The sequence below is a fragment of the Perca fluviatilis genome, chromosome 9 (genome assembly GCF_010015445.1).
Source record: "Perca fluviatilis chromosome 9, GENO_Pfluv_1.0, whole genome shotgun sequence".
Classification (NCBI taxonomy): Eukaryota; Metazoa; Chordata; class Actinopteri; order Perciformes; family Percidae; genus Perca; species Perca fluviatilis.
The window spans coordinates 37,155,984-37,180,237 of record NC_053120.1 but is presented as its reverse complement, the minus strand read 5'-3'; the positions used below and the strand labels follow the sequence as shown (position 1 = coordinate 37,180,237).

At 41.7% G+C, this 24,254-nt stretch overlaps 1 protein-coding gene across 1 annotated transcript in view; it reads right to left on the bottom strand.

The window, feature by feature from the left end:
• dab1a (DAB adaptor protein 1a) overlaps positions 1-23,762 on the bottom strand; it is a 331,663-nt gene extending 307,901 nt beyond the window's left edge. The window contains exons 1-3 of the mRNA XM_039811470.1: positions 23,704-23,762; positions 23,099-23,169; positions 20,575-20,688 (exon numbers count right to left, since the gene is read on the bottom strand). The gene's annotated coding sequence lies outside the window, so the exon portion shown is untranslated. The remainder of the gene's footprint in view (positions 1-20,574; positions 20,689-23,098; positions 23,170-23,703) is intronic.
• Between the last annotated feature and the right edge of the window lie 492 nt (positions 23,763-24,254).

Here is a 24,254-nt window from a genome sequence, read left to right as displayed (position 1 = left end):
ATCACGTGCAGTCAGTGAATGGTTAATATGCTTTCACGTCCGTTTTGGTGAGCCCAGAGGGAAAATATGCCATTTTAAAAGTAGCCTACATTTACGGTAGCTAGCTAACGTTAGACTACAGAGAAAGTGTGATATTTTTACGTCCGTTTCAGAGAGTATACAAAAAGCCGTCTATCAGCAGTGATTGTAGAGTGCATGTCGGGGGAATAGCGCGGACACGCGCTTCACACCGCGAGCGGGCACGGGCACCACTCGGCAGAAAAGGGAGAAAGAAAAAAAAGAGTCTGCCACTGTCTGGAGCGACACAGGGAAAATATTTCAGTCGGAACCGATCCGGTCCGAATACTACCGTGTGCGTAGGAACCGGTACCATAGGGGAACCGGGTTTCGGTACCCAACCCTAAATGGCCCCCACAGTCACCAGATCTCAACCCAATAGAACATCTTTGGGATGTGGAACGGGAGCTTCGTGCCCTGGATGTGCATCCCACAAATCTCCATCAACTGCAAGATGCTATCCTATCAATATGGGCCAACATTTCTAAAGAATGCTTCCAGCACCTTGTTGAATCAATGCAACAAAGAATTAAGGAAGTTCTGAAGGTGAAAGGGGGTTAAACACAGTATTAGTAGGGTGTTCCTAATAATCCTTTAGGTGAGTGTATACACACACACACACACACACACACACACACACACACAAATGTATATAGAGTGTGATAAAAAGGTGACCTTGAAATTGTGGCATTAATGGCAAAGCGAGGAAAAATTTGGGTGCACCTAAATTTTGTGCTGGTGCACCTAAATAAAAAAAGTTAGGCGCACCAGTGCAACCAAGGCAAAAAGTTAGTCTGGAGCCCTGATAATTACTGAGCTCTCATTTAACCCTGGAAGATGTCCATTTGGGTTTGTCTTTATTGTTAAATGCAGTGAAGTAGCCATTCAGAAAGCAGCCCGTTTGATTTGAGCTTTCTGGGAGCAACTGGCTCCATTCCCCCATGTTAATGTAATCGTATTATCGCACAGGAAAGCTATTGTCATATGCTTCTGTCAAAAGAGTAATGGAAATGCTAGCAGGCTTTATATAAGAGGGAGAACGGCGTCTTGCATAAGAGCAGTGTAAAAAGCCCATATGCAGGACCTAATTTCACGCAATCAACAAAGCCACTTTGTGTCAAACCTTTGCTCTTTTTAAAATCCTCCTTTAAAAATGAGCTGCAGGCCTCTGAATCAAGACTTGGACAAGCTTCACAAAAGCTCACAATTTCATTTCACACTGAATGGAATTAGCCAGTGGACCAACCTTACAAAGTGGCTTTAAAAGATTTTAGTTCCGCCCCGAAACACTCGGCATGTCGCTGTTGTGAAATGTGAATATGAGGATGTGTGTGTGAGTGTATGTGTGTGTCAGAGGGAAGTGTCTCAAGAAATAGATTCATAAAAAGGTCATGACTAAAATGTCCTTTTACTTTAGAAAATGACCCAGTAACGCTCCACTTTAATATCAAAATGTCCATTTCATCTGAAGCCAAGCGTTTTGCTTCTCACCATTACTGCTGATACGAGAGCGCCTGAATACGTGACAAAAAAAAAAAAAAAACGAACATAGCAACAGATTTAGGGACCTATGATTTTCACGATGCGGATAACATGGACGGAATCGCGGTATTTGACAATAAATATGGAATCAACTGGAATATTTGCATCTTCAAACGTCTGATTTTCAGCAGCCAGTCTCCCTCTCATCCACAGTGGATATATTTTACCCATGGGGCTGGTGCCGATAAGACCACTAAACTGCATAGTTTTGAATGGAACTGAACACTCCACTGTGAAGCTAGCGCTAATGGGATCTCCGTTTGCAGAGTTCAGGCTGTAGCGGACTCTCCCTGTGATCATGCTGCTCTGGGGGACCGGCTGTGTAGCGAGAAGCCGCTACTGACCGGGGCGCAGAACTCCACCTGATGTGAAGTGTAGGCCTACGGGAGAACACATGAAAACAAGCAGTTGGGGTTTCACTGAGGGCGGAGCTCAGCTCCCACACCCCCAAGGAGTTTGGGTGCCTGTTTGACATGAAGCATAACCACTTGTCAATAAGAGGCTCTATGGTGTGTTTGGAGATTTACTTTTTTGAGGGCTGTAGGCAGGAATGCACACTTGACCTGCTTTCAATTTTTCATGTTTCTTTAACCATCCTGTTATCCTCAAATTTACTAACATCTGTTATCCTTGGGGTCAATTTGACCCCAGGATTTCAAACCTCCAGAAAATGTTGGTAATTAAAAAAAACTTTTACCAAATTTCTATGTTGATAGCCTAAACTGGCAACTAGAAAATGTTGACAGCTGACCGCATATCTGGTGGGGCCTGGAATAATTTTTATCACATTAGCAGCACTAAGTCTACCCTGTCGTTCAAGTGGGGAGAAGGACCATAATAATTTTCCGTTTTTGGAAGGTAACGTGTCTGCTGGTGGTTGAGAGACAACAGTAGGGTCAACCCCAAGAGTCTCATTTTCTTCAGAGGAGGATGCCTCATAATCAGGGCCCTCCTCAACATTATCCTCAGTCTCGGACACATTCTCCTCTGTCACTTTCAGTGTCAAAGAGCTGTGACAAAACTTTGCTGACAGAAAACCTTTTCTTGCAGGCCATTTTCAAATGAAAGTGAGTGTACAGAGAGAGCACATCGAGCACCAAGAGAAATGGTTTAGAAGGCAGCGGTGCCTGCGTGTGAGCTTTTATATGTTCGCCCCTCCCCTGTGTATCATGTGATACAAACCATCCCTGCGAGAACCATATTTTCCCTCCCTCAGAGTGCGGGAACAATATTTTCCCTCTCTCAGAGTGCGGGAACAATATTTTTCCTCCCTCACAGAGGGTGGGTGCGTGTGTGCGTGTGTGCGTGTGTGCGTGTGTGCGTGTGTGCGTGTGTGGGGGTAGGGGAATTGAAGATTGTGAAATTGCAACAACCTGCATGTGAAAGTGACCTCAATAACAGCCAAAACAATCTCAGCAAATTTGTGTAAAATGTTCATATTTTCTATGTTTTTTTACAGCTAAAACAGCCTGGGGTCAAATTGACCCCATGGAACACTGATGCATACAAAATGCATACAGGACATTGAAAATATATCATCATGTTAATTTTATGTTTACCCAGTTGTCCCCCATTAAATTAGGAAAAGTCATTCAATATGAAGCAAAAAAAAAAAAAATGTCAAGCACTTTTTTTAGAGATGTTAAACATTGAATGGGGTCAAATTGACCCCAAGGATAACAGGAGGGTTAAGTCTGACTTAGGGACTTTCCTACATAGAGAAAGTTTTGGCGGCAAAGAGGTTTAAGCCAGCGCTAAAGGAAAATCACGAGTGCCAAAACGTCTGATTTTCACCAGCCACCCTCCTTCTCATCCACAACTGCTATATAGGCTACACCTGCGGCTGCCGCTGATTTGACTGGATCTGAACGCTCCGCTGTGAAGTTACTGCTAATCGGATCTCTGAAGATTCAGGCTGTACCAGAATGCCCTTAATGCATTGTAGTCCATTATATTTTGAATTGTTAGCTGCCACCAGAATTTTGTTTTTCTTGACATAAATTAAGACATTTTAACCATACATTTGTGCCTGAAAATGTATCAGAATGCAGGAAATTAAGTCCTGTGGGAGAACCCCCAGACCCCCGCTTCATATGTGTCCCCCCCTCTCCCCCCAAAATAGTTTTTTCTGATTCCATCTATCAGCTTCTCTCGCATTTATCAATCTCTTCTACCCATATTATCCAAAGCGAAGCTGATAGATTAAGAGATGAGGACAGAGAAGCCCGGAGTCAGAACTACCGAGGGAGAAGATCCTCCGTTTGCTGCTGTGTGGTTCTGGCTGTGGTCCAGCAGGGCCTGAGGACCCAATGTTGCAGCTCTGATGAAGAGAGCTCTGCAGCCCCACTCTCCTCTCTCTGCTTCCCCCCTTTCTAACACTCCACTCCTCCAGTACCCACAGTTTCTCCATACCTCCCTTCTTATTCGCATATACTTGTTAGCTTTCCCCACATACCCTCACTCCCTCCTCGCCTGTACCCTGCCAATGTGATCCATGGGTTGTGCTCCAGCAGAGACTGCTGAGGCAGCAGAAAGAGGGAATATTTACAGATCAGTCAGATGGGGTTGAGCTCTGTTCCTACTGCAACTCACAGTTCCTCGTCAATCACTGCTACTAGCGCTGCAGCACACAGGCAGAGACACTGCTGCACACACATACAGACATGTTAGCAACGCTGAATGTAAGTACACATGTACACTTACTCTCAAACAGTATACACATACTTCAATACACATTTTAACATATGCACACAGTCATCAAAATTAGATTTGAACTGTTTTGATTCCAATATACTAAAACTAATATTCTGACTATTTCAGTCCACAAACTCACTGTCCATTAAGCCCCCTACACGATACGCGGTAAAACTGCGGGGTAGGGCGCAGAGCAGAGAGGCAAAGCACAGCACAAGCATACGCCATCATTGCTTCTGGAATTGGTTGTGCCTTGAAAGGTCAGTGGCAACGAGGGTCAAAGTTGAAATTATTTGAACTTGATAGCAACGCTGAGTAGCAATTCCGAGCGGTGCTCGATGCCAAGAGTAGCGCTCCACCTAGTTGGGCGGCACCGCTCACCACATAGTCAAACTACGTAATGGCCAGCCCAGAGCAGTTTAACCACGGATCATGTGTAGGCGGTTTTATGGTTATGTTTGATCGATTTATTTAGACATTTCTAAACTGCTTACAAAAAATGAGCTGAGCAAAAGGGTCACTCATCTGGCGATAATGTGGTTTCCTAAGCTGACAAGAGTGTGAATGAAAAAGTTTTAATTTGAATAATATAGTGGCTAGCCAGTTGGCTACTTAGCTAGCTAGTTTGCTAGGGGGGCTCAGTCTAGCACCAACCACGTTGCAGAGGTCTACAGTGTTAAAATAAGTTTTTTGTTTTTATATATATATACACACACACACACACACACACAGTATTTTGTAATGGGTAGGTATGTTGATCTTTTAAAAGAGTGTTTAAATTTACCTATACAAGTAGTTATGTATCTCGTACGTTCGGCCTCTTATAGACAATAGATATTCCAACAGTTTAGAAGGAACATTCGAACATTTTATACTGTATTGGATTATCAGTTCAAATGAAAATTAAAAAAGGACCATCTGTGTGTGACCTTTCGACTTCAGGCATTTGCTTGCCTTCCTTACTTCCATCTTTCTTCTTGTGCACTAATTTGCTTAAGCTGAGCAGCCAATAAGAGTGATCCCTCACCAACAGCGGTAACGCTGATTCAACATGTTGAATCGGCCGAAAAAAGGTTGCTGTGGTCGACGGGTGGCGATGGGGCTGGATATGCCGCAAAACTAGGCTGAGGGACAATCACCACTGACTATTTCTGTGTGTCAGGGCCTCAAAAGTTGAACCTACTGTCTGAAATGGAGCAAAACCACATCGACCACATCTCTCTGTATGTGGCCTCTTGGGCTGATGAAGACATCTAGCCAAGTCTCTTTATCTTCACTCTGGAACAAAACACACTTGCAGGTCGACTCTGGGCACTCCACTACAGCAGGGATATGCATGTCCAAAAACGATGCCTGTATACCCAGTTCAAAGACTGAAATGACTGACTCCCTGCACTTTTTGATGCCGGTTTTCCAAGCTACTGCAAGCCTACGGCAGACAAACTGAAAACTTACTGTTGCTTTTTATCCTCTTTCTTCCTATTCTCTTGTTTTCCTGCATACATTCCTGAACCTGTGGATATGAAACAGATGACTAAGTCTAATGGGAGTTTAACCAAAACTACACAGGCAGTGCAGAAACACTGCATTGCTCTAAGCAAACCAATGATGCTGCCAAAGAGAGGTGTTGCTCCTGCTAACTCAACAAGGTCAATATTCAAAACACAGGCTGGCTCTGTGTGTGTGTGTGTGTGTGTGTGTGTGTGTGTGTGTGTGTGTGTGTGTGTGTGTGTGTGTGTGTGTGTGTGTGTGTGTGTGTGTGTGTGTGTGTGTGTGTGTGTGTGCGCTCCTTCACCCTGGTCACCCTGTTGCTGTGCCGACATCCTGCCAACACCCTGTCAATCACATTGACCCAGCCCACCCTCCGGCCTTCTCACACACTCATTACAGCACCTCTTTTCCCACCTTCTCCCTCCAACATACCTCCCTCCCTCACCGGCAGGTGAGGTCATTAAGAACCATAATGTCATCAACCTGGCTGGCGTTTACCCAGTGATGGGGTCACTCAGAGACAAACCGTCACATTGCATCAATGTAGTGGTAATGAATTACATTTAAGGTTATCAGCTCTCACATATCTGATGGGACACTCGCACTCACAGATTTATTGTGTAATACGGTGTTTAAATAATACTTAGCAAATTGAAAATGACAAGTTATGTCATTTTAATGGTTATCCTCCAAACAGCCTGTGTAATTTATGTGTGGTATATCACAAGTGTAGCAGGTAACACGTAGGTCGACTAGGTCATTTCACCTTCCCTTCGACCGCAACCAATCCTGTTGTGAGGCTGAATAACCCCTACCTCACAGGTCAATGCACCTAGACCCGTTACACAGCTGACTCACTGACCTTCATTTGTCCCCTTACAGTTTCTATAATGACCAATTAACATTATATTAATATTAACACATTAACTATAGGAACTATAGACATCTTACATGCCTGTCAAAGAGCAAACAATACATGTATAATTACTATTAAAAGTATACTAGGGCTTTGATTGCTTTTGCAATCGAAATTTTAAATAGCAATTACAGCTCCTAATGAACACAAGTACAGAATAATCGAGAAAAACTATTATTTTGCACATTACGTTTTGCAAGTAAACTTATTGTCTTGTGTTCTGAATGGAAAAAAAAATTTCAAATGGGAAAAGTATTAAGGGAAATTTCACAGTTTTAGGTGTTTTCACTCCATTTGTTCAACTTTCTGTTTTAAGTTCAATAAATCAGAATTAGCTTTATTGGCCAGTTTGCGTAAACAAGAAATTTGACCCAGGTTAATCTTTGCTCTCAAAGAATAAAAACAAATGAGAGTAAGACATATAAACAATACTGTTAAGTATACAGTATAACACAATATTACAAAAGTAGACAAAAAGTAGTGCAATGTCAGTGTAGTCTGAGATTTTAGGATTTAAATATGAATACAGTGCAAGGCAGATCAGTGCAATGGTAATATATTAACCATATTGTAATTGTAGGATTGAAAGAATCAGAACAGTGATGATTGACTTTGTTCAGGGTAAGGGTGGGGGCTATTTCTGAGTGTTCAACAGAGTGACTGCTTGGGGAAAGAAGCGGTCTCTGTATCGGCTGGTTTTGGCGAACAGTGCCTTGTATCGCCTACCACAGGGAAGGAGGGTGAACAGTTTGTGACCAGGATGTGAGGGGTCTGCAGAGATTTTTGCTGCCCTTTTCCTGACCCTGGACCGGTACAGGTCCTGGATGGAGGGAAGGTCAGCTCCAATGATCCTCTCTGCAGCCCTTATTGTCCATTGCAGTCTGGCCCTATCCCGTTTGGTGGCTCACCCAAACCAGACAGTGATGGAGGTGCAGATGAAAGACTGAATTGATGGCAATTGATGAGTAGAAAGTGGTCAGCAGCTCCTTAGGCAGATTAAACTTCCTTGGCTGTTGCAGGAAGTATAACCTCTGCTGGGCCTTTTTCTGGACAGAGTCAATGTGGAGAAACCATTTCAGGTCCTGTGAGATGGTTGATCCCAGGAACCTTAAGGAATCCACAGTGGACACGGTCGTTCTGGATGATGAGTGAGTGTGTGGGGGGGAGGAGACTTCTAAAATCCACTGTCATCTCCACAGTCTTCTTGGAGTTTAACTCCAGGTGGTTCTGACTGTACCATTGGACCAGCTGTTCCACCTCCTGTCTGTAAGCCGACTCATCACCATCCTGGATCAAACCAATAACAGTGGTGTCATCTGCAAACTTCAGGAGTTTTACAGACGGGTTCTTTGAGGTGCAGTCATTTAGTAATGATGTTCGGGGTCGGTCACATCAGCATGATAAGGCATTGAACATTTTAAATAAAAACAAAAAATAATAAAAAAAAAAAGCTTATTATGTAGGTGCGCACCTGTGTTAACGTGCGCTTGTTGCCCAGTGTGCGCTGATGCGCTCATCTGTTTACATTTCCGAATGCCTTCCTACAGTTGCTTAATAAAAGAGGGCTTTCCACACAAACGTACATGTGTCAGTATGAGAATAAAAAAAAAAAAAAAAACGGACATATATATCTTAATGTCGGTCGGGCTCAGGCCGGGTTCGGTTACTGCTCCGTCGGACACGGGCCGGGCTCGGACAGAAAAATGCGGCCTGATCTGCACTCTAGTGTAGAGGGAGAAGAGCAGCTGGGAGAGGACATACCCCTGTGGTGCGCCAGTGCTGATGGACTGGGTTTTGGATGAGATGCTCCCTCTTCGGACATGCTGCTGCCTGTCAATCAGGAAGCTGATGATCCATTGACAGGTGGTGGGAGGCACTGAGAACTGGGTGGGCTTCTGGTGTAGGAGTTCAGAGATGGTGGTGTTTTTACGCCGAGCTTAAGTCCACAAACAGGATCCTGGCATTCGTCCCTGGGGAGTCAAGGTAGTGCAGGATGTATTGCAGTCCCATACTGACAGCATCATCCGCCGACCTGTTTGCCCTGTAGGCAAACTGCAGTCCAGCAGGGGTCCGGTTATGTCCTTCAGGTGGCTCAACACCAGTCTTTCAAAGGACTTCATGACCACAAACGTCAGGGCAACAGGCCTGTAGTCATTTAATCCTGTGACCTAGCTGCAGCCTCAAAAATGCTCCAGTTGGTGCAGTCAAAGCAAGCCTGCAACTCCAGCTTGATTCCCTTGTTCATTTCTTTACAGTCCTAGCCACAGGTTTAGAAGTTTAGTTTTTGCCTGCAGGTTGGGATGAGATGAAGCAGACAGTGGTCGGAGAGACCTAGAGCTGCCCGGGAAACTGCCCCGGAAACACTAACAGTGGTCCAGTGCGTTTTTTACCCTGGTGGGAATCTTGATATGCTGTCTGTATTTAGGGAGTTCCGATTGAGTTTGGCGCTGTTAAAATCCCCAACAATAACGGCGAGAGAGCCCGGGTGTTTTTTTTCCGCTATATCTGGTCGGCCTTGTTGTGTGTGCTGCTGCGACGCTTGTGGTGCACGCACGAGCTAGCATAAAGGAAAAGCTAACTCCAGAGAGAAGGGGTAAAGTAGAAGAGATGCACGACCTTTGCACGTTGGCACGGCGTCTTCAACGAAACCTTTTAGCTTGTAGAAGCAGATTCCTCCCGCCTTTCTTTTCCCAAAAAGCTCTGTGTTGCAGCCGCACCCGGATGAGTTGGAAACCAGCAGCTGAAGTGCGCTGTTTGGATGCGTACATTGCAAAACAGGTTTCAGTAAAAGACAGATTGGGTTAAAAGCAGCAAGTTGGTTGTTTGGTATAAAAGCACTACAGCTTTACCGAGCGGCGTGAAGCGCGTTTATCTACGAACCCGCCACGAGTCTGTAATACTGTCTGTTAAAATATCTTGTAGCCGCTTAAACCACAATTTACTCATTCTGAACATCCTGAGCAATGCCGACAAAGCATAAGAAATCTGAAAAATCGAACATGGAGGAGCCAGGAGGTACAGATAAAGATCATGAGCTGTCGCCGGCTAATGCTAATCAAGCTAACGAATCAGCAGTGCCGACAAACACTGACATTATGGAAGCAATAGTGAAATTGAGCAGCACCTGACAGAAAGTTCGAAGTCCTTTCGTCCACTTTATCCGAGGTGAACGTTTCACTTGCAAGTATTTCCACCAGAGTAGCAGCGACTGAAGAGGCAGCAAAAGTTCACGAAGCCGCATCGAATCGCTGGAGAAACTATGTGCACACCTGGAGACCGAATGTGAAAAACTTAAGGAAAAGACTTGTGACTTAGAGTCAAGGTCTCGACGACAAAACATCAGAATTGTCGGCATAAAGGAAGGCGCAGAGAATGGCAAACCTACGGAGTTTGTGACAAATCTTCTCGCGCAGGTGCTGGGCGAGGAGAACTTCGATCGACCAATTCAGATTGACAGGGCACACCGCTCGCCACAACCCATAAGAGAAGGCCGATCTCGGGCATTCGTTGTGCGACTTCATCATTATCAAGTGAAAGAACACATTCTGCGCCTGGCAAGATCCAAACCTCTGCAATACGATGGAAAAGCAATGCATATCTTTCCAGATCTCACAGCAGACATCTTGAAACAGAGGCAGAAGTTTGACAGCATACGAAAGAAATGCAGGTAGCATGAAGTGAGATGTGGTTTTCGTTTTCCTTCGAAGTTCATCGTGACCGTGAGGGATAAAGAAACTAAAACCTTTGATTCATCCGAGTCGGCCGAAGCATATCTACGGGGTGCGGGGGAAAACGTTGGATGTTGGACAGCGGAGTCAGAAGAGACTTGTGTTTATATAATTCCATTTGATATATTTGAAAGACTACAAGGTATCATTTCTGTTGTATTTTGTAAGATGAGTGGGGGGCTATATTAACGGAAGAATGCCAGGTGGCATCATGGGTGAGTTGACAGATGCAAAGGTTATTTTCTCTGGGATGCGCATCCATAATGTTCGCGTGGGATGCAGTAGTGGGTGGGAGGAAGGTTCTGCTATAATTTACAAGGCTCGTAATGTTCTATTTCATGGGAAGGTTACATTCTTTGAATTTAAGCTGGAAGGTTTCATGCACTTTTTTATTTATTTAACTGGGTCAGGCAAAATACGTTTTGTTTCACTTACTGAATAAAAAAAAGAAAAAAATTAGGGGGGGCCGCCCCTGACATAAAAATTATTAAGCTGGAATGTGCACGGAATTAATAGTCCAGTTAAAAGAGGAAAGGTTTATGCACATCCTAAGAAATTGGGTGCAGAGATAGTTTTTCTACAAGAAACGCATATTAAAAGTACAGCGAAATTTAGTGTTAAGGCTCCATGGATGTCTCAGGTCTACCAGTCAAATTTTTCTACTAAAACTAGAGGAGTAGCAATCATCATTAAGAAGTCGGTCCCCTTTATACATAAACAAACAATTAAGGATGGGAATGGCAGGTACTTGGTCGTGTGTGGGGAAATAAATGCAATACCCATCACTTTAGTGAATGTTTATGGTCCTAACTTTGACGACCCTTCATTTTTTGAAAAAGTCTTTAAGATCATACCAGATTTTACGCATTCACGAGTCGTCATAGCAGTTGATTACAATTGCGTGTTAAATCCTAGATTAGACACGCATCCCCGTCGAACTATAACAAGTAAGTCGGCTGATGTATTAACTACATGCAAAAGTTAAATTTAGTGGATAGCTGGAGAGCTTTGCATCCAACAGATAATGACTTTTCATTTTACTCCTCAGTCCATAAAACACTCAAGAATTGACTTTTTCCTAATTGATTCAAGGTTGTTGCAAAGTGTAGTTTCAACTCCGTATCATAATAGACTACTATCAGACCATGCCCCTGTTTCTCTTAATTTAAAAATACAATTTAGTAGAGGAAATTATGCTTGGAAATTTGATAATATGTTATTAAATGATGTCAAATTTTGTGAGTATATTTCAAACAAGTTTAAATTATTTTTAGAAAACAATGATAAAGGAGATGTATCTGATTCGGTCCTATGGGAGACATTTGAAGGCCGTTAGAGGTGATATTATAGCATATCAATCTGCAAAGAATAGAGAGAATAGGGTCAAATCGAATGATATTGAAAAACAAATAACACATTTAGAGATGGAATACAGATCAACCAGTTGCGAGACTATTCTTAAGAAAATAGTTGTGCTGCGAAGTGAATATAACTCTTTTCTTTCTAAAAATATTTCAAGACAACTCATGTATATCAGACAAAGGCAGTTTGAAATAGGTGATAAACCCCAAAAACTACTCGCACGCCAATTAAAGCATTCTCAGGCAACTCGTGCAATACAAAATAAAATCTGATAATGGGAAGACAATTGTTGGTTCTGAGGAAATTAATCGGTGCTTTGCTGATTTCTATAGAGAAGTCTATGAATCAAAATGTGATACAAGCTTGGAAGTAATAGAAGAATTTTTTTCTGATTTGGACCTTCCCACTCTTAGCACTGAAGCAAAACAATTTTTAGACAAAGAAATTACATTGGAAGAAATAAATGATGTAATATCTCAGTTACCTAATAATAAATCTGCAGGACCTGATGGCTATAGTGCTGAATTCTTTAAAAGAATTCAGGAATAATCTTTAACCCACAGATTGATTAAAAATGCAACAACAGATTTTAAATTTCCACCAACAATGTACAAAGCGAGCATAGTATTAATTCCAAAACCAGGACAGGATAAGTTGCAGATGTCTTCCTATCGACCGATTTCCCTTATTCCCATTGAATCTAAGATTATAAGCAAAATTCTTGCGAATAGGTTAAAGAAGTACATTTGTTCAATAATCCATCAGGACCAGACTGGTTTTATGCCCAATAGACCTATATATTTCAATCTGAGACGGCTGTTTAGCATAATTTATAACACGAAAAACTAAAAAGGCATGTGTAATTTCTCTAGACGCTCAACAAGCCTTTGACCAATTAGAGTGGAAATATATGATTGCTGTTTTAAAGAAATTTGGATTCGGTTTAGAATTTGTTAAATGGATTGAAATTATTTATGCGCAAATTTTTTTATAAAAACCAAAAAAAAAACAAACTTCTGTATTTCGTTAACCGAACAGACTTCGAACTCATTTCAGTTATGCCCCTTTTTTTTTTTTTTTTGCCCTTTTCTATTAAAATTACATTGGCAGCAAAGACAGGGAAGACCCTATTCCCTTTTTGTTAAACATAGTGCCTGTAATGGAATCTACGTATTCCAAATATCTTTCACTGTATGCGGATGATGTTCTATTGTACATTTCTAAACCTGAAGTGTCTATTCCACCACTACTAGAGCTTATTGAAAAATGTGGCCGTTTCTCTGGATTCACGATAAATTGGGAAAAGAGCGAACTAATGCCAGTCTCTGACGATCTAGATATAAATTTTTTAGCCAACACCAAATTTAAAAAATTGCAAACAACTCCTTTAAATATTTGGGTCTGATGATCACTAAAAACCCTAAAATATTATTAAAATTGAATTGGAAAAAGAAAATTGATCAACTTAAAGATAATATAATTTTTTGGAAGACTCTCCCCATGTCCATGGTAGGCAGGATAAATGCTATAAAAATGTTTGTACTTCCAAGATTTTTGTATGTATTTCAATGTATTCCTTTCTTTATCCCCTTTATTATTTTAAACAACTAGAATCTATTATAACCAGCTTCATTTAGGCCAATAAGACAGCCAGGATTAACAAGAAACATCTAAGCAAACTTAAGGATCAAGGAGGGTTTGGGCTTCCCAATTTTATATATTATTATTGGGCAGCTAATTTAAATACTTTAGCATGGTGGAGAAAACCTGGGTTGGTGGAGTTAGGTGACAAGCCAGAATGGTTAGCAATTGAAGAAGCCAGTTGTAATAAGACTTCATTAACGGCTCTGCTTAATAGTCCCATTAAAATTGATGTCAAGAATATCAACGGAAACAGTTATTTCTAACTCAATTAAGGTGTGGAAACAAATTAAAGTATATTTGAAAATTCCAGATATATATCTAGACACTCCTATTTGTAACAATCATGCTTTTCCTCCGGGGTTACACGATAAGAGGTTTTTTTCAATGGAAGCACATGGGTATAGTAATAATTCAAGACCTTTATAGGGAAGGTACATTTAGCTCTTTTGAACAGCTAAAACAAAATTATCCTATTGTTTCTGCTCATTTTTTCCATTACTTGCAAGTTAGAGATTTTGTTAAAAAACACATACCAAACTTTGAAATTTTGAATTTGAATCCCACCTTAGAGAAAATTGTTAATGTTAACCCTGGTTTGAGTGGTAATGTGTCAACATTTTACAAATTACTGCTAGAAAATGTGGACATTAACACAGAGAAAATAAAACAAGACTGGGAGGAGGAAATTGGTCTAAACATTCATGAAAACAGGTGGGATGAGTGCTTAAGAAATATACATGCATGTTCTTTGAATGCTAGACACAATCTGATACAGTTAAAAAGGTAATTCACAGGCTTCACTATTCTAAGTCAAAAATTCATAAAATTTATCCCACGATTTCGCCACTCTGTAATAAGTGTGGAGTGTCAGAGGGCACACGGTTTCATTCTTTATGGTCATGTAGTAAAATTCAGCCATTTTGGAAATGAAGCAAATTCAATCGATTTGAAGCCTGAGCCTTGCACTGGACTTTTTTTGAATAAGACTTATTTTGCAGATGTGGAAAGCAGATTCTGTACCTACTTCTGAGATGTGGGCAAGGGAGCTGCAAAGTATGTTGCACTTGGAAGAACTGAGATTTATATTAAAAGACAAACTATCCATTTTCATTAAGATTTGGAAACCAATAAGACAATTCTTAAAGGTGGACTGAGCAAGCTTCATGTGTATTATTATTATTATTATTATTATTATTATTATTATTATTATTATACAACTATTTTAATCTGTTGTTGTTCACAAAGATAAAAGATTGCGTATGTTCACTCTGTATAAAATATTTTTGTTTGTAGAGCATTTGGAGAAACCTTCTACAATACTGAAATATGGGGGGGGGGGTTCTAATTCAAGTATTTAGCTTAATGTAGCATGTATAATGGTACTGCTTAGGAAATATATTTAGACACATGTATAGTCACTTTATCTGTGTCATTGTGCACGTTTGTTGTCTTTAAGAAAATGAAAATAAAGGGTTAAAAAAAAATAAAAAAATATAAAGCAGCAGCTCATCCATGTTGTTTGCCAGGGACCGGACGTTTGCCAGGTGAATGGCTGGAAGCGAGGTGCGTAGTCCCCGCTTCCTTAATTTCATCAGCGCTCCTGCTCATTTCCCACGTCTCCGGCAGATTCCACGGAGAACTGCGGCGCCTCCAAGATTTCAGAAAAACTTGCTGGGTTTGTGAAAACCATAATTGCTACAGCTTTCCAAAAGTCAATGAGTAATCGTTAAATAATCGTGATTATGATTTCTTCCATACTCGAGCAGCCCTAACAGAGATTCATGAATAATACGCATGTGCTCTACATTTTTAACCCAACTGTTAAACCCTTTTTGAATCTGATGTACCTTAGGCACCCTGATAACTCCAGGTTTGATTTTCAAAAAGGCCATAAGCTTTAGTTTCTTCCACACCCTTCAAAATTATTTAACATCAACACGAGTGAATAGGCACACCGAAATCTTAGTATCAAACATGTTGCCTCAAACTAAAATGACCTGGCGTGGCTCTTAAAAACACCTAAGCTTGTGATAACATTTCTTTTTTGGAGAAAATGAAATGACACACAGACATGCATGACATTGAGAATGCTGTACTCTGAAGCCTGTATATCTAAATCTAGTAATAAGATTAAAATAGCTGATCAACATTTATGCAACAGTTTGTGATGACAGGGTTTCTGCAGGTTTTACTAAGTCAAATTTAAAGGGGCAATAGAATGCTTATATAGGGTATTTTACACTGTTCCTTAAGGTCTCCTAATGGGGTATGTAACATTGGTTGGGCTGAAAATTACCCGAATGCTATTTTATTAGGCCCTTAACTACACTGTGAATATGGCTCTATTTGGAACAAGAGCTTTTCTTCCAAATATGGTATGTAAGTTAATGAATATTTGTGAAGACTAGGTGTTTCGTTAGCTGCGACTGTCCCTTCAATCCTAACTGTGTAGCTACAAATCACAGATAGTTAGCTTCATTTTCGGCGTAATTAGAGTATATTTACAGTTTGAATTTCATCACGCCACTTATACAATATCTACCTAAGGGTCTTGTAAAGCTAACAATGGTGTCCGATTTCAAGTTAATGAATATTTGTGAATTTCAGAGGAATTCTAAGAGGAGGCTAGCTAGCTCTCATTGATAGAGCTACATCCAGCCGCAGGCTCCATCAATGAGACTTGCGGACAAGAGGCGTTTATTTCACTGATTGTTTAAATAACTCAACACATTATAATTACTCACATTATAAGATTAACTGGAACCTGTGGTAAGAGATTGCTGGCGTAACAAGCTCGCTGACCGCACTGAAGGCTCTGGAGCTCTGTCAGGGCAGTGGCATTTGGTAGTCATTCACCCAAAAAACGGTGACTTTGCAAGGGTATGAAGTGCCGTGGGCTGCCAGCCTTGACGGAGCTCAATCGAACTCACAGCAGGCCGGGGTCTGTGAAGGAAGGCAGGCCAGGCGGCGAGGCAGCAACACAGGCAGCACCGGCCGCTGAACTCCGACACACAGTTGGACAATTAGAGTTTGCAATTAGACATACATTTTTGTAAAATGGCCCATATTTGACCTCTATATTCTTGATTTCTCGCATAAAAAAAGTCTCAGAAGTGAACTGAATGGTAAAATAGCATATGAACAATGTATACAATTTCTGAGATCTGCACGACCTAGATTCAGAAGACTAACTGATCCAAGGTCAGTTGTGTAGCCTATGTAAATGTTGGGGCGTGACAAAGAGAGAGACTAGAGCCAAATGAGGAGGAGTCGCCGAGTTGACGTCAACTAGGCGGCTCATTGAGATTTGCCAGTTTTCAGAGGCAGTTTCAAATTGTGAGATTTGCAGAGAAAAGAAGTGTCAATGGGATTTAGAGGTTCTATGTATGTCCTAGTTACCCACTAAACTGTCATTCAACTATGACAAGGTAAAAATCAGTTTTGCATTCTATCACCCCTTTAAGACTTTTTAAGACCTTTTCAAGACCATTATGAATGAAATTTAAGAACTATATCGCAACATTAAAAACAAAACCCCAGAAAAAAAAAAAAAAACGGCAGATGTCGGGAAAGATCTGAAACAATTCTGATTTCACAGGGGCATATACCATCAGCCACCGGCACATGCCGCTGTAATGAGCGGCGTGGGCCGCCAGGGGATCACTATGTACCAGTGGCTGACCATCAGCCACTTTTCGATCTTGGCGCTACTGCGGAAAGAAAATAAAAAAAAATCTTAAATGCAGAGAGCATTTCAATGAGCATTAGAGGTAGCGTCACATGGACGTAGGGAAATTAAGACCTGTTTAAAATTAATTTAAGATCTATACACAATATTTCATCAAATGTAAGACTTTAAGGCCTTAAAATTTTGATTTTGAAACGTAAGACCGCGCAGAAACGCTAGATGAGCACGGCGGTCATACCTATGGCTAAAGACGTATCCTTTCTTTTGGATGGTTTGGATTGACAATGCACTGCAGAAAACAGTGAACTCCATTTCTTTTGCAGAAATAAATTATCAGAGTGTGAAGTAGAATAACTTCAAGTCACTCGGCTCACTGCATGCTGGGCCATACATCTCTCCCTGTCTAGTGGGCTCTCTTGCTTCCGTTGTTTGTCCATCTGTCTGTTTCTCACTTGTTTTCAGGAGTGGTGGAGAGCCTCAAGGAAAAGTTGAGCCAACTCTGAGCCAGACATTAATAATTGAGGAGGGCAGGAGGGGAGAGAATGGCTCCTGCAATATTTATATGTCATATTGACTTGACTGCCAGCCACTCGCCCATGCATCCAGTCTTTATGAAGTCTCACAAAAAGACTGAGGATGCAGTAGTTCGTCCTCCCTCAGCCTCCTCCTACATCTCTTTCCTTACCTCTGTTCATTTCCCCACCCAGTCTTCCATCCATATGCCATCTCCTTTTTCTCCACTCCCTCCTGCCATCTCATCTCCTGTCCCTTTCTCCTTCCCTCTGCCACTTCTTTTCATCCCCTTCATTAGCTGCCATTTCTCAGAAGAGTAGGGCATGCCCATGGGCCAAATTCAATTATAGACCAAATTAAAGAGATGCTTCTCAACTCCCTCAGACAAAAAGGAACACACGCATGCACCAGACACGCTAAAGGGTTACAACCACACATAAAGTACCAACACATGCACACGCAGCGACAAACAGATATTCACACTCTGCAGCCTCTGCAGTGTGCAATAGAAAACAAATCATTGACTAGAAAATGGACAAACTTCAGATCTTATCCTCGAGTTGGGCCCCAAGTGTTGCATTACTGGCAGAGCTTTCACACCATTGCTCACTAAAAACCTGCTCTTTCTGCCATCTCTTCATGCCCCAGATGCAGTCTTTAATTAGCTATGGTAATGGTAACATAGCTGTGAATAAGTAGCCAGCCACCTGACTGTTCCTTATATTGGAAGACAATCTGATGAATCAGACAGTAAAAAGGGGGGGGGGGGAACCATCGTTAGTACCATCCATCTGCATTTTAGCATCAGCCGTAAAATATAAAATCCTCAGAAAGAGTTGAGTGTTTCTGGGGTCAACCAATTATCGAGAACTGCAGGCTACACTGGCTGCCTTTTCATGTGATTAGATCTGATCCCACCAGAGGACATCCGGTCCACTTGTTCTCTTGTACAGAGAGCTGAGATTCAAAAAGGAAATATAAAATATTTTTTATGCTGTGAATTTAACATTGCTGCTCTGGAGAAAAACAGGGGAGGTGGACAAAGGGGAAAGAGGGATTTAATGCGAGGAGAGTCCCCTGCATCTTCCAAAACAGCCTTAGGCTGAAAGTGAGAACCAAGAGTGCAGAGATGTAAAATAATACTGCTGCTGTTAAAACTACAGTCTTCATGTTTTCACAGGAAGGTCTTTAATAAGTGGAACAATTGCTGTGACCTCTGGGCTAATAAAATCCACTAAAACCCCATAACATTTGTTAAAAATGCATAAATTGAAAACGAGACCACTGTGCAACATTCCTGAAAACCTGACTTTTTAAATAATGCAAGATTGTTTTTGTAATGGAACCCAAAAAAAAGAAAAAAAGAGAGTTCCTATGACTGCATGTAAATGGGTTGTTCCCTCATGAAAGAAACAGACAAGCTAACCTCTGGGGGGCTGCGCCATGACCTTGGTTTTAATGCACAGGTCAGGGAAGACGCCTAGAGTTTGCATAGGGGTGTGGGTTTGTGTGGGTTTGTGTGTGCACGCGTGCTTGCGTTGGAACGTGTGGTGGTGGGTGGCAAGCGTTGCAGTACGTCACCTCTGCTCTCCCTGAGGATAAAGTAATAATAATTCTCTACCAAGCTGAATAGATACCGCCTGAGGGCTCCAACAATACATGGGAACAACAATTCAAACAAACACACACACCAACTTGAAAGAGCCATAAACCACCAGCCGCCCACACTGTCCTCACTGAACCAGGCCTATAACATTACTCTGCACCAACACCCAGTTAATCACACACACTATATCAATTTGTGGAGCACAAGCACAGCGCAGTAATAAATATGTAAATAACCCCACAGTTTGTGCCTGTACATGTGTGCGTGCTCTGGAGGAAACAAATAGTGCCCACAAGGAAAATAGGTGTAAGCATTTATGTCATCCTGTGTTGAACTGACACACCCAACAATGCACAAGTTCACACCAAACACAAAATAAACTCACAAAATGACCTATCAATTACAGGAACTGTGTTCAGATGGATCAACAAATACAAAATGGATCAATTGAAAAGCAGTGCATCCTCCAACCCTTACACAAACACAATCCATGACTGTGACAGTGGGATGGGAGAGGGGGTGTCCGTCATTGTCCTGTAAGGGGATATCGGAGCGGATGTTGGCGACTTATCCACACTCTTCATAATCCATTGTGTGTGTGTGTGTGACAGAGAGAGAGGTGGTGTGTGTGTAGCCGACCAGGCCTGGTGGTGTTGATAAGAGCTGAGGGCTTAGTCCTCAGTCACAGGGACACACTCCGAGCATTAATGAGCCCACAGCACAGAGGAGAACCTCTGCCAAAAAGGTCTTTATCAGCTACTAGGAGCCTGCCTGCCTGTGTGTCAGTCCATGTGTCTGCATGGTTTTTTTTCATTCCACTGTCACACACAACACACAAAACACACACACACACACACACACACACACACACACACACACACACACACACACACACACACACACACACACACACACACACACACACACAGCAGTTCTGTCTGGGATGGCACATCCATCACACAGACAGCTTTAACTTAGTGTGTATGTGAGAGAGTGTGATTTCAGAAGTTAGTTAGCTGGGTAAGTGGGTGATTTTGTAAATTGAGTTACCAAAGCTTAGCAACAAGGTGATACAATGACAGACTTCAATCCGTTGTCAACATGAAGGGGTTAAAACGTCAGAAACAAAATGAAGACATGGACAGACTGACAAGAGCAGAGAGGTGAAGCAGCATAGGTTACCAAGGGGAAGTGCCTGCATGTCTGCCTGCAGCAGACCATCGCATGTAACACAAGTAGGGTAACTTTAGTCCCATAGTTCCCATATACACAGTACAAGACCAAGTGAGGTGCACTTTAAAGTGTGCACAAAGCCAGGAGAAAGAACACTCACCTACGCGTGACACTGCAGAAAAACAGAATTAACTTCAACTTTTTGATAAATGGCTTTTCTTCCACTCTCCCTCTGATTTGTCATGTTTCAGTAACCAGGAGGCATTGCTTTCATCTGTGAAAAAGGTACAAAGCAGGAGGAAAGATTGTGGCATCAGTAGGTGTGATACAGTGTCTGGTAAGCAACTCAATTTTGCTCATAATTTTACTTTTGAATTATTAAATAGAGTCAACAAATCAAACAAGCAGCTATCAGTCAGTCATCCAATACAGAGATTAAAGCAGACCAGGCAGAGTGAAACTGCAGAGTGGGTTTGAAGTAGAGCTGCACGATATGAGGAAAATATCTAATTGCGATTATTTTGACTGATATTGCGATTGAGATATATGATGAGATATTGAATTATAATTTTTTAATCACTCATTGAAAAATATATATAAAAAAAATAAAATTCTTTAGTCTGTAGGATAAGTTGTATAGGCCGGGATGTCTCTGCAGCACCACAATACTTTATTTTAGAATGGTTTGACACAAATATTGCGCCCCCCCCTGCGACCGGCATGTGATCGCCAGCGATAGATTCTGCACAGTCCTGGCTCATCTGGAACAAGCCTATTGAAGCACCGCATTTAGAGAATTCAACCAGCTCTTACCATGGATACCACTTATCTGCCATTTCACTCCATTAGGAAAAAAAGACTAGTTGACCACAGCCAAAGATTACAAGACAGATTGTACATCTGTGCTACTCTTGTAGCCTGCATACAGACAAAACAAAAACACACATGCTCACATAACATGTCTGCTTCCCAAGCCCTGGAGTAATAGCAGTCATTACCTCGCACAAGCAACATGAGCGCACACACTCACTGACACACATTGTCCAGCAGGTTATTACAGCGGCAGTGTAGCTTATTACCCGGGCCTCAGCACCACTCAATTATTCAGCCCGAGTCCACGGGGATGGGAGAAGCTGCTCAGTGTGCTACTTACAACACGCCTAAGTAGGCCAAAGAGACTGAAACTAAAGTACGACACACAGACACACCACAACATCACCATGAAGACCTTGGAAACTGGGAGCTCCAAGCACAGATAGCATATTTTAAGAGCCAATTTAGCATTTCAAAGTGTGTGCGTGTCATGGTTGAGTCACTTTTGGTCAATGGTACAGTCACAGGAGGCCAAACATTTCACTGGCAGGAGGGACAATTAACTAAATCTATACATGGCCTAATTCTGACTTCACCTGACATTTTTGGTGTGGCTGTCGACAGTTCATAGATTCATACAAAAAAAAAAAATAAAAATAAAAAAATGTCCTCACCATTGCTGTAAAAACTTCCCCATTGATCCTTCCTAATAGAAATAGAACTGGCAGGCACATCCCCAGTCATATACCTCTGCTAGATTGCCTACATACTAAGAGTTAGTGTGGAAGAAGCAGATCTATTTTAGAGTGAGATTAAGCAGAGCTGTGTTGAAAAAGAAGCCCTGACTGACCGAGCCATGATCTGGGGACTTATTAAAGACTCTTATTAAAAGTTAAGGAAGGGCCTAAGAACCTTACAATAAGAAAGAGGGGTGAGGGAGAAACACACAGTGGAGGGGGTGATGTGTGTGGTGGAGAAGGAATTGAGTTTAAGCTCTCCTTTCTTCCCGTTTATATACACACACGGTTTTCGCCTAATTTCTGCTAGTTGTAGATTTCAGAGCAAATTCTTTCTTCCTGTATTGCTACACAGTGTGCAGCATGATCATCGAGCATAACACAGGCCTGGTGCAAGCTGATTTGGTTGATCTGGTTGCAGTCAAACAGGACTGCAACCTATCCCATAGTGAGTGGAGGGAGTGCTGTAGCACCCGGTAATTGATCTGTTAAAGGATAAGGCTTGCTAGGGCTAAACATTGACGCCAAAGGGGGTGTTGTCATAGAGCTGCCTTTCTACCTTCTCTGAAACCCTGGGGATGCGGATCGAAGACCACAGTGAGTGAGTCTGTATTTGTGCGTTTATGTAAGAGATGCCATTAAACAACCAGTGACATAGAAAGAAAGGTATCATAGATGTCCTTGATTGTTTTGCCTCTTTCACTCTCCCTCCATCTCTAAAGCCTACCCATCATCAGCACTTTGTCCTTCAAACCAGAGCAGGCGTGGAAGCATAATGAAACCATGACAACGAGACAGCGAACAGACAGCACTGCTTAAGCTGAGTGAGGATGGATGGATTTATGGCTATTGGATATATGGGATTTTCTAAGTGGACCACAGAAGGGGAGGTGAACTGAGAAGATGTGTGGGAGAACAAAAATAAGGATTCCCAATGCTAGTTTTCAACACCCTCCCCCTTACAGTACATGCATGTTTGAATAAGACAGACAGACACATGAACTAATTTCCTGGCAGATCTGTAGGAATTTGAGGCATAATGAGTGTCGCTACTTGGTTTAGTAAGGGATTGTGGATTTTTCTTTACACTTTTTAAGTCTGAGCTATCAAAGTTAGTCATTATTTTAACCTTACCAAGCTTACAGCATGTAGTGGCTGTCACTAAGGTTTCCTCTGATGTTATGCTGGTTTCCCCCGGCAGTAAACTGGAATAATAATGTCAAATTTAAAACAAACTTCACAGAAACAAAACATACAAGGATTAATGTGAAATTATTGTAATTTATTCCAGGCTTAATCCCTCATAATATCCCTGATAAGTAGCTGTAAGCAGGCAGACACGCATACGTTCTCCTTCAGTCTCCTACACACTTACACCTAGCATAAGACCCCTTTCCCTGAGTAACCACGACTAGGAATAGTCAGACCAATAGGCTACTAAAACCTATAGCTAGCATGTTTTAAACTTGTAAGTTAGCGTGTTTAACCCAGAGAAATGATAAACTACATATTGTCGCAGGTTTTATTTTATACAGTCTATGGTTTTAACCCAATAAAGTTAACTTGCATCATGTTTTAGCTAACTTTAAAAAAAACTAGCTAATAGCTAGCTTGTAGAACCTTTTTAGCCAAATACATTCGAACTTGTAGCACGTTTTCGCCCATAGATATATACACATTTGTCTTGTAAATATGAAACAAAGTTATTAAAAGTACTTAAAATAATGCATAAATCTCACCTGTGGCTAGGTTTTCCAAGTAGGCTTTTACATTACCAGACCCGTCGCTAGACCTCAGTCTTAAGGGGGGCACATGAAATACATGGGGGGGCACAATTATTATTGGCGTACAGTACGTATATGTATAATAATCATATACTCTTGTTATACTATTCGCACGTAATCATCACGTTAAACATAACCAACAGCAATATGACCAGGTAGCCTATATAGCCTACAACACATTACATAGAAGCAATGTTATGAATATCCATAAAACACTTGACTATACAACATATTAGATGTAACACCAGAAGCATCTCTCAAACATTGCATTTTAAAGCAGTCAATAGAAGGATATGCATTGCTATGCATGTGCCATGAGACACACACGCACGCACGCACACACACACACACACACACACACACACACACACACACACACACACACACACACACACACACACACACACTTCGAACCTACCGGTACTTTGAGTGGAGGCAGCCTGTCCTCTCTCCAGTCCCTCCTGTCATTTGAAGCTGCATGCTTATTTAAGTCCTTGTCTGTAAAT